Source organism: Protopterus annectens, chromosome 6.part1 (assembly GCF_019279795.1).
Source record: "Protopterus annectens isolate FY-2018-M chromosome 6.part1, PAN1.0, whole genome shotgun sequence".
NCBI lineage: Eukaryota > Metazoa > Chordata > Ceratodontiformes > Protopteridae > Protopterus > Protopterus annectens.
In genome coordinates, this window is record NC_056738.1 from 169429884 (window position 1) to 169442107 (window position 12224).

A 12224-nucleotide genomic window follows, 5' to 3' on the forward strand; every position below is an offset into this window, starting at 1 on the left:
GAAGATATTACATAATGTTAGACCATATTTGCTTCCTTCACAGAAGAAGTGAGTAATGTTTTTTATCTCAGCTGTTCGTGCAAAATAGATACTGTATAATATTGGGTAATACTGTCTCCTGGCAAAAAGACAAAATGATAAAAGAGTATTTCAGGTCTCAACATGCAATTGATAGTGCATAAATTAGATAGCACTGCAATCTTGAAACAAAAGCATGAGAGCCATATTATAGTGCAGAACTCTACATGCAGAATGCACATCACAATATGGGATGCCAATGCCATCCAGCAATGAGGGCACGTGTCTCAGCGTATAGCAGGTGCCACACTCTTACAGGGAAAATAATGCATAAAGTCCATACCTCTTCATGCAACAGGCACTGATAATATAATGTGGCACTGCCAGCCTAAAATGAAGGAGAGGGAGGCATCTTTATGTTCTCCATTTCAGCATTCAAATGCAAATGTATGGAACTAACTGCCAATGTTAGTCTGCAGTGAGGGATACTGGCTGGTATCCTTGAGTATCCGTATCTGGTCATATTAGTACAGTTACAACAGATAGCATGCAATATGGCTGTAGGAATATGTTTTACCCTGAGTATTTGTGGCAGTAGTCAATGTTATGGTATGGTATGGTATGCCACAACCAGTATGAAATAAAGGAGGTAGTAGTTTGTTTTGTTTATGCACCACCTCCCATTCTCTGGCATACAGCACAATAGTAATGCTCGGTGTTCAATGTTCAATATTTAGTACTGAGGGCATTCAAACTCAGCACTCATAAGAGCCATTTAAGAGTTTTCCAACAGGAATATAAACAAAATTTCTATGCCATTTCATTTATCTATCGAGAACTTGAAAAGTTTGACAATACCACATATCTTTATATATTTAGAGAGAGAGTTTGATAATGTTGCTGTTCTGTGTTAAAATATCTGCTCTTAACTGATGTTTTAAAATCTGTCATGCTCACTTACAGATTGTTATTTCTGAAACTGATACTATGCCCCAGAAATGTAACACTAAGAAAGGCTGTTAATGCCTCATTTCTTAGTGATTAATACACAAGAATCACGTCACATCTTAAAAGCCCATAATCGAGTACAGGGAAAGAGTCTCTGGTCTCTCTTTACAAATTAAGTCTTTCAATCCTTTCACTCCAATCTGTCTTTATAACCGAAGTTTTTCAGTCATCTGCCTTGCAGAGAAACCATTTTCTGGATTCTCTCTCAGGTCTATTTATTTGACAAGCCAACAACCTAAAGCCTCAGAGTATTCCATAACAGGCCATACAGAAGAGGTAAAAAGCAGAATGGTAGGAACCTGGGTGGGAATTCCCAGATATGCTCAGAAACCAACACTTCCTTCTCTCTTCTAGTAACACTTCTCACAATGTTGTTTAGAAGACCATGGTACTCCCTCACCACTGTCATAATATGATCATCAAAGTCCAATGCATCATCCATCATATAGGTTCATAGGTTCATAGGTTCATACTAGGCTATCTGCCCTAGGGCATTTATAAGTCTAGCCAGAGTGTGTTTGGCTTTCGCCACCCATTTTAAATTAATTTTGCTATGCCCTTTTTCGAGGTTAGTATACTGTGCCTCTGTCTAACAGTGACACAGAAGTGATACCCGGGGTAAACCTACAATCTCCCATCCACTCATCAAGATTCCTCTTGAAGAGTCAATGAGGGACTCCACCTAACCTGGACTGGGATTTTATTCCAGAGTGAAGGGAGCCTCTGGGTTATGAATCTGTCCCTCCAGCATGTCCTATTTATTTCAGTGCTGAGGTTCAAGTCTCTCAAGCGTGTAGCTCGATGGGATTTGGATTTTCTGAGGTGCAGCATGTCCATTAATTCCGGGTTGGACATGGCTTTATACGTCAGGCACAGATCGCCTCTGAGCAGGCGGTATGCCACTGAGTAGAGCTGGAGTTTTTTTAACCAGGCAGCATATGGCATCTGTTTGAGCCCTTTGATCCTCTTGGTGAGGTACTTTTGGGGTTTTTCCAGTTGCTGCAGGTGTCTGGTAAGGTACATCCCAAAAGGGGCATTGTACTCAATTATGGGCCAGATGAGGGATGAGTAAAGAGGCATGATGACCTCCCCTGATCTAGATGTGAATCCCTTCATGATTAGGTGGCTATATAAAATGTTTTTCTAACCACTTTGGCCATGTGGTTGTCAAATGAGAGATTGCTATCAACTTGGGTCCCCAGGTCCCTAATTACTTCTTCTGTACTTAATGGATTACCACCTATGTGGTAATTTGTGGGCACTTTGTTTTTGCCAAAGAGGATGACTATACACATTTTGGCATTTAGCTTGAGGCCATGGCTCTGGCAGCAGTTGTCTGTTTCTATGAGGCCCTTTTGGAGGATGCTTGTGTCGGCTGGAGAGTCGATTATGGTGCCCAGTTTGCAGTCATCTGCGAACTTGGTCAGCCACAGTCCTTCCGTGTTGGTCTGTACCTCCGAGAAATATATACCGAACAAGAGAGGTCCCAGGACTGAGCCTTGTGGGATGCCACTTGTAACTGGTTTGGAGTCTGACATGGCTCCAGCAATTCTAACCATGTGGGTTCTGTCCTTGAGCCAGTTTGCAACCCATCTAGTGACATAGGGGTTTATATTTAAGCTGTTGAGCTTATCTATAATGCCCAAGTGGGGTATTGTATCGAAGGCTTTTGCGAGGTCCAATTAGGCTGTGTGGACCACCTTCCCCTCGTCAATGGCCTTGGTGACTGTTTCAAGGAAATCGACCAGGTTTAAGAGGCAGGATCTACCCTTAACAAAGCCAAACTGGGTAGGATCCAGTGTCTGTAGGTCCCCAATATCTCTATTTATGAGGTCCATGATGATCCTTTCCATAGCTTTGCAGACCAAGCTAGTCAGGCTTATGGGACGATAGTTTCCAGGATCTGTTGAGGCACCACCTTTGTGGAGAGGGACCACTGTTGCTGTACGCCACTCTTTGGGTACATATCCTGTAGTAAGGCTGAGATTGAACAGTAGTTTTATGTTTGGGTTTATCTCTTCTTGGAGTTCATGTAGAACGCAGCCCGGGACACCGCCTGGTCCCACTGATGCTGTGTTTTTTGCTTTGGACAGGGCGGCTCTTACCTGAGCATCTGAGATTTCAGGGGGGCAGCACTCTGCTGGTATAGATATTTGCCCTTTTGGTGGGGGGGGGGAGAAGTTTGCGCTGAACCTGTCAGCTAGGATGTTGGCAATGTCTGTGGGTTTGGTGTATTTTTTGTCATTTTGGACTAATTCTGAGCATATCTGGGAATTCCCACCCAGGTTCCTACCATAAATAAAGAAAGCCTTGTGATTATCCTTAGTGTCCTGTGCAATTTTTCTCTCGAAGCTGGCCTTAGACGATTTTATGTGTGCCTGTAGTTTTTTGCTAATACTGATCAGAGATGCCTTCGCTTTTTGGGATTTTGCTCTATCATGTAGCAGCTTCCTCCTTCTATTGTATAGTTTGTTTATGGCTGGGGTCCACCAGACAGGACGTCTGCCTTTGGAGGATTGGGTCTTGTTTTTATTTGGGATTGCATGATCCATGCATTCCTGAAGGTGTTCATAGAATGCGTTTATAAAGGATTCTGCGGTCTGGGCCCTATTTTCCACAGGCCCGAGGGCTTTGAAGGATTCCACCTCGGTTTTGAGGAGTGTGAAATTTGCTTTAGAGAAATTTTTCACTGTGGTTTTCTGGGCAGGGGGTGGGGTCGGGATGTGAATATCCAGTGAGATTAGTTCATGATCTGATCTTACCAGTGAGGGATACACTTCTGGTCTGGAGCATAGAGTCCCCATGTTGGTGATGATCAGGTCCAGTATGTTTTCCCCTCTTGTGGGAGTGGTAACAAGTTGTTCCATAGCATTTGAGTTGATAAATTCTAGGAACCTTTGGGCTAGGGTGTTGGAGCTAGAGTAATGCTCCCAGTCTATGTTTGGGTAGTTGAAGTCGCCCAATGTAATGGTGTTTGGAGAGACCTTCATATTTTCCAGTGTTCTCAGGAAGGCCGAGTGGGGTTCCTGGGTTTGGGAGGGTGGTCTGTAGCAGACTATAAACTGGAAGGCAGTTTTACCCACAAAACTTTTCACAAAACCTTCACAGAACTTACTGGGGTCAAAATTTCATTATTCAAAGCATAACAATAATGGTTATTTTCACATACTTGTAACTATATCTCCCACCTTAGTGTCATTGGCAAACTTACTTTGTAAGGTGCTGCCACATACTGGGAACTCAGACATCAATAGTCCAAACCACATGGGACCAAGAAGAGATCCCAAAGGGACCCCAAAATCAACATTTATTATTTTTGAAAAAGAATGCCTTATTTTTACTCTAAATGTCCTTCCTGATAGCCACTTGGCTATCCAGTGTACAATGTAAGTATTCATATTACGTTTTAACATACATCAACTATACTGCACAGTACTACCATTCCAGCAGAAAGCAATGAGAAATGCATTTATGTATGAACCCCCTTGTTGAGACAGATTCTTCTTTTATTTTAAAAGTTTTATCTATTTTTTTTTTATTATTTTATTCTGTTTATTTTTTTATTAAGCATGTAAGTGAAATGGCTCTTCCTGGACCTGTTTTGTCGGGTTCCTATTAGAAGACCGAAGACACATTCTTTCAAATGCATCTTGGTCGAACTTAAAAGACTGAAACAGCAAAATATCGAAGTGGCTTTTAAGCAAATTTGCCGCTTCATTACTTTGCTGTTTTTGGCACTGTATTGCAGTCTCGGAGTTATTATATTTAAGTTGAGGGGTGTGGGGGGGCAAAGTCCCCCACTTAATGTAATGTTTAAAGTGTTTTGTTTTTTATTTTTTTTTGTTGGAACAGAGATTTTTTTCCCTTGGAAAAAAATCATTGTTCTGACAGTTCGACATTGTAAGCTTTCACTTACATAGGGTCGATTAATCACTGTTTGCTTTTTTAAGCGTTCGGTAATCTAATATAGACCCGTTTTGTCTATGACCTGGAACAATAAAGCAAAGCTAATAACCTCACATACACATTTATAATTTAGTATAGCTAGTCATCCAGCATGTTTTATCGCTTCACAGCAAGAGGTTCTCCAGTTTGGTCTTCGGCTAGGGTGCCTTCTGTGCGGAGTCTGCATGTCCTCCCTGTGGTTGCGTGGGTTTCCTCTGGATGCTCCAGTTTCCTCCTACATCCCAAAGACATGCTGTAGGTGGATTGGACACTCTAAAATTGGCCCTAGGTGTGAGCGCATGCATATGTGTGCCTTCTGTGGAAGGTTGGGTGCTGGCCTGGCAACTTGACACCGTAAAACTCAACTGCGAATCATGAGCGGACAGGTGATCCACTGTGGCAACCCCTAACCGGCAAAAGCTGCAAGAAGAAGAAGAAGTCATCCAGCATGTTTTATAACTTCAGACAATCATGCAAATAGCCTATGTTTGAAGTAAAATTTCAAATGTAAGTAAAGGAAAACAAATCATACACCATACCCAGAGCACAATACCATCAAATGAGAGGTGCTGGCTCTTACTTAGAAGAGTGTGGAAGGTAATGGGATGCAACAATGTCAGGTAGGGGTATTTTAGTCTCTTAGGGTCTGTTCATGAGTGGGGGCAGGAGAGATGGAGCATCAGATCATGCAGTGGCAGAAGTACCACAGCGATTGCACAGAACTGTGGTGGGGAAGTAGCAGCTGAGTCCTATAATGAAGCTTTGAATTTACCAGTCAGTCTAGGTCCTGCCTTCACTTACATCCATGACCTTTAAGTAGTGACTAAAATGATGTGACTGCAGATACAGCAGGCAGAAACAATGTTTCACTGTAAAATCAATGAGATGACTCCATATGTGTGAGAATCTTGGCAAACCAAGGGGGTTCTGGAGTTTGGTGACTGCTCATCTGGATCAGCAGGAGCACAATAAGGTCGTCTAGACACCTAATAAGAATTGCCCCAGTCACCTCCTGTGGGAGATGTACTAGGCACAGCTCACTGGGAGGACACCTCAAGGAAGGACATGCTGGAGAAATTATAAATCTCAACTAGATGAGCTGGCAATTGTTACTAGAAATAGAAAAAAAAAACTGGGTCTATCTGTCAGTCTCTCTTATTCTGCTTGCAGCAACTATGAACATCACCACAGCAAACAAATAGTATAGAAAAACTATGAATAAATGCATGTTCTAAAGTATGGTAAACCTTCAAATGGAACATTAATTATTCAGTACTGACACAACCATGCATGCTGTTGTAAACGTGATTTGCCTCTCTCAGTGTGATTGTAATTAAGCCTGCATATCTACTGGAGGTTGTGCATTACACAGATCAAGGCTGCTCCATTGTTATGATAACTACACACGTATAGATTAAACAGAAGGTCTACTGAAGGGCTTTCTTTTCTCAGTAATGTTTCTCCCAAAATTGAATGCATATCGCCATTTCACATTTCTAACAAAATAGTCACCTGCACTTGTAGCAGTTCTCCTTTTTTATTATCCTGTTGTTTGGAACAAAAAAAGATAACTGATTGAAGGTGAGTATTTGATGAGGAAGAAGGTGAAAGACTGTTATTACAGTAAGTAGTACAATAAGGAGATAGTCAAGAGGCCTTTGATTTAATTTTCCTCTCAGTGCCTTGGATTATTTTGTAAATTAATTTTGCTAAGCTCATTTATAAGCTTTTTGCACCTACAAGACTATATATATATATTATTTCCTTTTTTTTTACAATTTTACAATTCAAAAGCTGAGGTAAATGTCATCTGAAGCTGCAGACCCCATTCCTCAACCCTTGAAAACAGGTCTTGTATACCCATAGAATTGACATTGTCCTTACAAAACACTTTTAGTTCTCATAAACTCTGAGTTTAATAAATATGAAATTTCTGGCATCCTTTTGTACAATCTTAGGTGTCAACTGGTTATGGAATGCAGGAAAGAGAAAGAGAAGTGTAAAGAAAGATATTTTAATTTTATACATTGACATTTTTCTCATCACATTTTCTTTCTACAAAGTGCCTGTGAACCTTTGGTGAATGCTTTCAAAGAACAAAGTGATGCAGTAAGGGCTTGGGGTCAACCTTAATAATGCTTAAAGCTAGCTCTACATGTGGTCTTCTTAACTTTCACATAGTAATCTGCCAGCTGATAAAAATATCTACAGACACTGAAAGCAGCGGCATGGCCAGCCTCTTTCAGACATCGTTCCCATGTGATCACATGGGAAGCAGCTTCAGGCTGGCTGAAGCTAATCAGCAAGCAGGAGACACAGAGAGAAAAAAGCAAGAGATGAGGCTTTGTGCAGAGCATGGAACCTGACATTCAGCAGTGAAGCATACGGTAATGGTACAGCCGGGTGATGTGTGTATGTATTTTTTTTTCTTTCCTGTCAAAAGCAGCAACACTGCTAGCAATAGCGGCATGCCAGGTTTAGCAAGATCCTCATCAATTTGGTTTCGACAAGGAAGGAGTGCAGCTGTAGGGGAGGAAATGGAACAGAAATGAAGCTGTACAGGTCAGTTACTGTTTTAATATATATATATATATATATATATATATATATATATATATGTGTGTGTGTGTGTGTGTGTGTATACTGCCACTGCATTTATGCATGCCTGTACTAGTACCTTGGCCATGATGTCACTGCATTTCTGTTTAGGCATAGAACAACGGTTTCAGTATTTCACCTTTGTGAATTGTATAGCACAGCTGGCTTTGCAGGGAATTTCAGCTGCTTGGGAACTTGGTATTTTTGGAATAGTACTGGAGGTGATTCTCACATCTAAATGAACAACGAATGCAATTTGGTAGCTCTGATTCATTCCCTGAAGTATCCAGATTATATAAATGTAAAAAAAAAAAAAAAAAAAAAAAAGCATGGATATGTGTTATATCCAGAATTATGTCGTAGCAATCAAACTGGCACTAACAGTAGCCTGGCAGATACTTAGGATTCACAAAGCTCATAACTAAAGCAAGTTATACAGCAACTTGGCAAAAGGTGCCTAGCCATTTGCTGCAGTCACATTTGCTGTGGTTTGGATCCTTGCTGCTGTCTGATTAAAGAGCAAAATTAACCTTTATTACATGCAAACATTATTTTGTTGTCAAGGTAGATTCATTATTGTACCATATATAACACATTATGTGCATTTTTTTCATAACATAAAAAGCCTTTATGAACAAAAGCTTTCATATATTCATGCACTAAGAAAGCACTTCTGAATATAGAGCCTAGCATAACTATGACATGAATGAATCATTACAGCACCATATATTGATATGAAAATCAAAACTTGCTTCCAGCTTCTTTCCTGCATTCGTGAGCTGTTTCAGTAAAGTACCCATCTGAGCTGTATTTTACTTGGCTGATTAAATAGTAATTGCCCCAAGGCATGCAGATTGTTAAAGTTCATTCATTGTGATGTGTTTTTGAGTGCAGCTTTAAAACTGTTAGCAATCAAAGATATTAATAAGCATTCAACATGACGATAAAAAGAATGAATGAAACACATAGGCTATGTCTACAGCAGTGACACCATCAGTCCACAACTCTTTGCTTTTTCTTTATCAACATGATCATCCATCAGAAGACAGCTAAGAAAAGATGAATGCTATCCCATCAGACATGTTTTTTTTTTTGTGAAGGGGGCTCAACACAAGGAAACAAGCTACCACTGCAGTACTTCTACAAAGATAAAAAAGATCATCTTTTATACACAAACGAGGCTGATCTCTGATTTTAGTCTGTACAATATTTACACAAGTGCATTAAAATCATTAATGTGGCAGCATAATCCTGCATTATAGGAATGAAGGGCTGACAGATCTGGGGGAGTTGTAAGTTAAATATTTTTTCACTGAGTGTGTTAACTGTTTGCAACCATTTTCCTGATGGGGCTATGAAGGCAATAATCAGTGTCAGAATTCAAAAATACTTGAAACAGTAGAATACAGATCATCAAAAGATGAGGTAAATAACCTATAAAAAATGCTACGCCACTAACCTAACTTACAAATTAACAGATTGCCCGTGCTAATTGTCTCATATTTTATACTCAATATCAGTGTTCCTCTGAAAAGAAATAGTGAACTTTAATCATTACTGCATAGTATCATCTTCTTTTATTCACCATTGTGAAACAATTTTTCTCTCAATCTCTCTCTCTCTCTCTCTCTCTCTTTCTGTGCTCTTTTAAAATAAATTTCTTTATGGTTGGTGTGTCTGCTACTTTCAATGGTTCCCTCTGTGCTCATTTAAAATACATCCTTCAGCTTAGTGTATCTGCCATAACTACAAGTGTGTGTGAGGGGGTGAAGGGGTAAGGGGCTACACTGAATGAATTAATGAAGAAAAGTTACTGACTCCTAGGATTAGGAAATGGATAAAGCTTTGGTCAGATTAATTAACTGTCTATAAGCTAAAATGTGTAATGGACATTATAGAAAGATAAATAAAAAGCATGTGCATGAATTAAATATTTTGAGGATCTTATACTTTGTAAGGAAACATGTTTTTTAAAATATACATATACTAAGTATTTTAAGGACCTTACACTTTGTAAGGAAATATGTTTTTAAAATATACATATAGTAAACTGCCATTATTTTCAAATCAGAAATGTATACTACGCCACTACAGATTGTGGAGCTGATATGTTTTCATGTAGTATTGCAGACAAACATTTGACAGATTCTAATATTATTTTCATATGCAAGATTAAATCACAAATGACAGAGATGCTATACCTACTGTTTAATGTGTCAATAGGATCTTTAAATGTATAGTGAATCTTGATACCGGTTGGGCAGATGAGTAAAGTAAAATGAAATGAGGCTGTTATAACTTCATTTCCTCTGATTTATATTTGAACTGCATGCAAGTGCACATCCAATAGTTTTAGTAATTGATTTGTCAACCACAACATGTTGTAAACATTGCAATGCCAGTGAGACTTTATATCAGATAGACAGAGACACCAGAATTAGAGTTTACAGGCCATAGTTTGCCCATTACGATCATTTTATAAACCAACTGGAATGCTTTTTTAGCTATATTTGGAATGTGTTGACTTGAATCCCTGCTTGCAACTTGAGAATATCTGTTCTGTTCTGCTTTAGAGGCATGATCCATTGCTATTCTAAAATGTAGCTAATGTGTTTTGCAAATTTTTGTGATGCATAGTGTTTCAGAAATATTTAAATTATTGAAATTTTAAGTCTTTGTATGTTACATATGTTTAGAAAGTAATGCCTCTTCTGCAGTTATTTCTCTCTTTCCTTTGTCCTTTGAGATGCTGTCAGTAAGACAACCCATATGCATAGGATCATAATTGCTAGGATTTCTCTTTCAGGTAAGTCATAGCTTCAGGAGTTTGGCAGTGTCTATGGCTTGACCCTTCCATTATCTCGTTTCCTTTCCTTGGAATAGGTATGCATGTGTCCACTAGAAAACAATATAATTCACTTACTTCTGTCAGAACACCATCCTCTGGTATCATTCCAAGTTGTGCCAACCTGAGGGTGATAAGTTTGAGTCAAATGTGAAGGTATAGCTTCCCAGGCCTAGCTTAAGCTTTGAAGATACAGTGGCTAGCACACTATCACAGGTCAGCCCCTTTTCCATATAATCTAAAACCTATACAGTGTCTCACCCAAATAGTTGCCTTTCTTGTACTCTTCCATCTGGAGCAACAATAAAATTATTTCAGGCATTGCTCTGCACTATGTCCTCTAAGCAGCTTCCGGAAAGACTGTATATGTAAAGGGAACTGCCATAATTTAGGTCCTGAATGACTGGGCCAGGTAGAAGGATATCCTTTTCTTTGTTTTGTTAAAATATTTTAGTTCTTTTGCTGTTTGCTACATTTTGATACATTTAGTAGCACTAGTTTTTCTCTTAGTTACAAGCTGACATCATGTAATGCGAATCTCAGTGTTTCCTAGATATCAATACAATAGAGACCAGTAGTCAGTAGCCTGCAATGCATGCTAGAGGTTATGCTGTTTTCTCTGTCCTTCCTTGTCTATTTATAGTTACAGAATATTCTATGCTATGGTGGAATGACAAAGATCAGGTCTGGGAAATATTTAAGGAATATCCTATGAAAGGTCTAGCATGTATTATAGCCTGTTGTAAGTTCCATATTTGCCCACATTTCTGATGTTAACTGTGTTGAATTCAGAGGTGCTTAACAAATAGAATTCAACAGAGTTATACAGGCATTTGTATTGTGAAGCTTATAAGCTGCAGCAGTTTGCAAGTCAGATGCCAAACCTGACGGATGCTTTGTGATAATGCCAGTATTCGATGTTGAACTAAATGCTGAATTCTGCATTACATTTGAACATTTGTTCTAGTCACAGAGGCTGGCTGAACATTTAGGCCCCCAGCCTGTAATTAAAGTCATAAAATACAGTACATGTCCACAGTGATAGCTTCACTAAGCCATTTTTCTAGACTGAAAATTTTAGCTTTGTTTAAATTAGTTAAACTATGGCTAGTTATATATAGGTGTGTGATTAATGGCTGTGCTGTCTCTTGGGCTACAAGTTTGAAACTTGATGTTTTCTTTGTATTATTAGAGGCATTGATAATGTTATACCTGAATTTTTAAATCTGCATTTTCCAGCATTGGGATAGCAGAAGCAGTTAGCTATACAGATATCATCAGATAATTTTATTTATTTGAAATGACTAATAAGCATCTCGTATGAAAGCTGTTGGCATAGCAAAACCAATTTGCACAGTGAGCTAGGTCTGTCAGTAAACACACGACTATTATCAGGATGTTGTTTACAGAGGGGCAGCCTTTATTTCACCCACGTGTGATATAGTAAATATTCATGAAGTCTGCCTCATTTAAGCCACATTCTTTTCCTTTCTCATACTCCTGCATTACTTTGCTCTATTTTCTTATCACTGGCAGCTCTAAAATATGAATTATGTTAGCTGTTTACAAACTGCAAGTGCCTGAATTCTGTAACAGCTCAGTGGAAAATTCCATTACCCAGTTTCATTCTTGCAAAGATGCAGAACTGAAAGGAACGGAGAGAGTTGAAACAGAAATTAGTTTATTGTATGGAATATGGAGCCTAGTAAACTGCCATAGCTTGAAAAGCTCAAGTTGTCAATTTCCTGCAGATGCCTGGCCTAAACCTGTGCTTCATTTTCCTAAAACAAATTCCCTTTCAATGAAAAAT

General features: G+C 39.1%; 1 protein-coding gene across 1 annotated transcript in view; it reads left to right on the forward strand.

Annotated features, from left to right (window-relative positions):
- Positions 1-7245: 7245 nt before the first annotated feature.
- The window catches only part of CSRNP3 (cysteine and serine rich nuclear protein 3), a 605683-nt gene continuing 600704 nt past the window's right edge, over positions 7246-12224 (forward strand). Inside the window, exon 1 of the mRNA XM_044075605.1 lies at positions 7246-7533. The gene's annotated coding sequence lies outside the window, so the exon portion shown is untranslated. The remainder of the gene's footprint in view (positions 7534-12224) is intronic.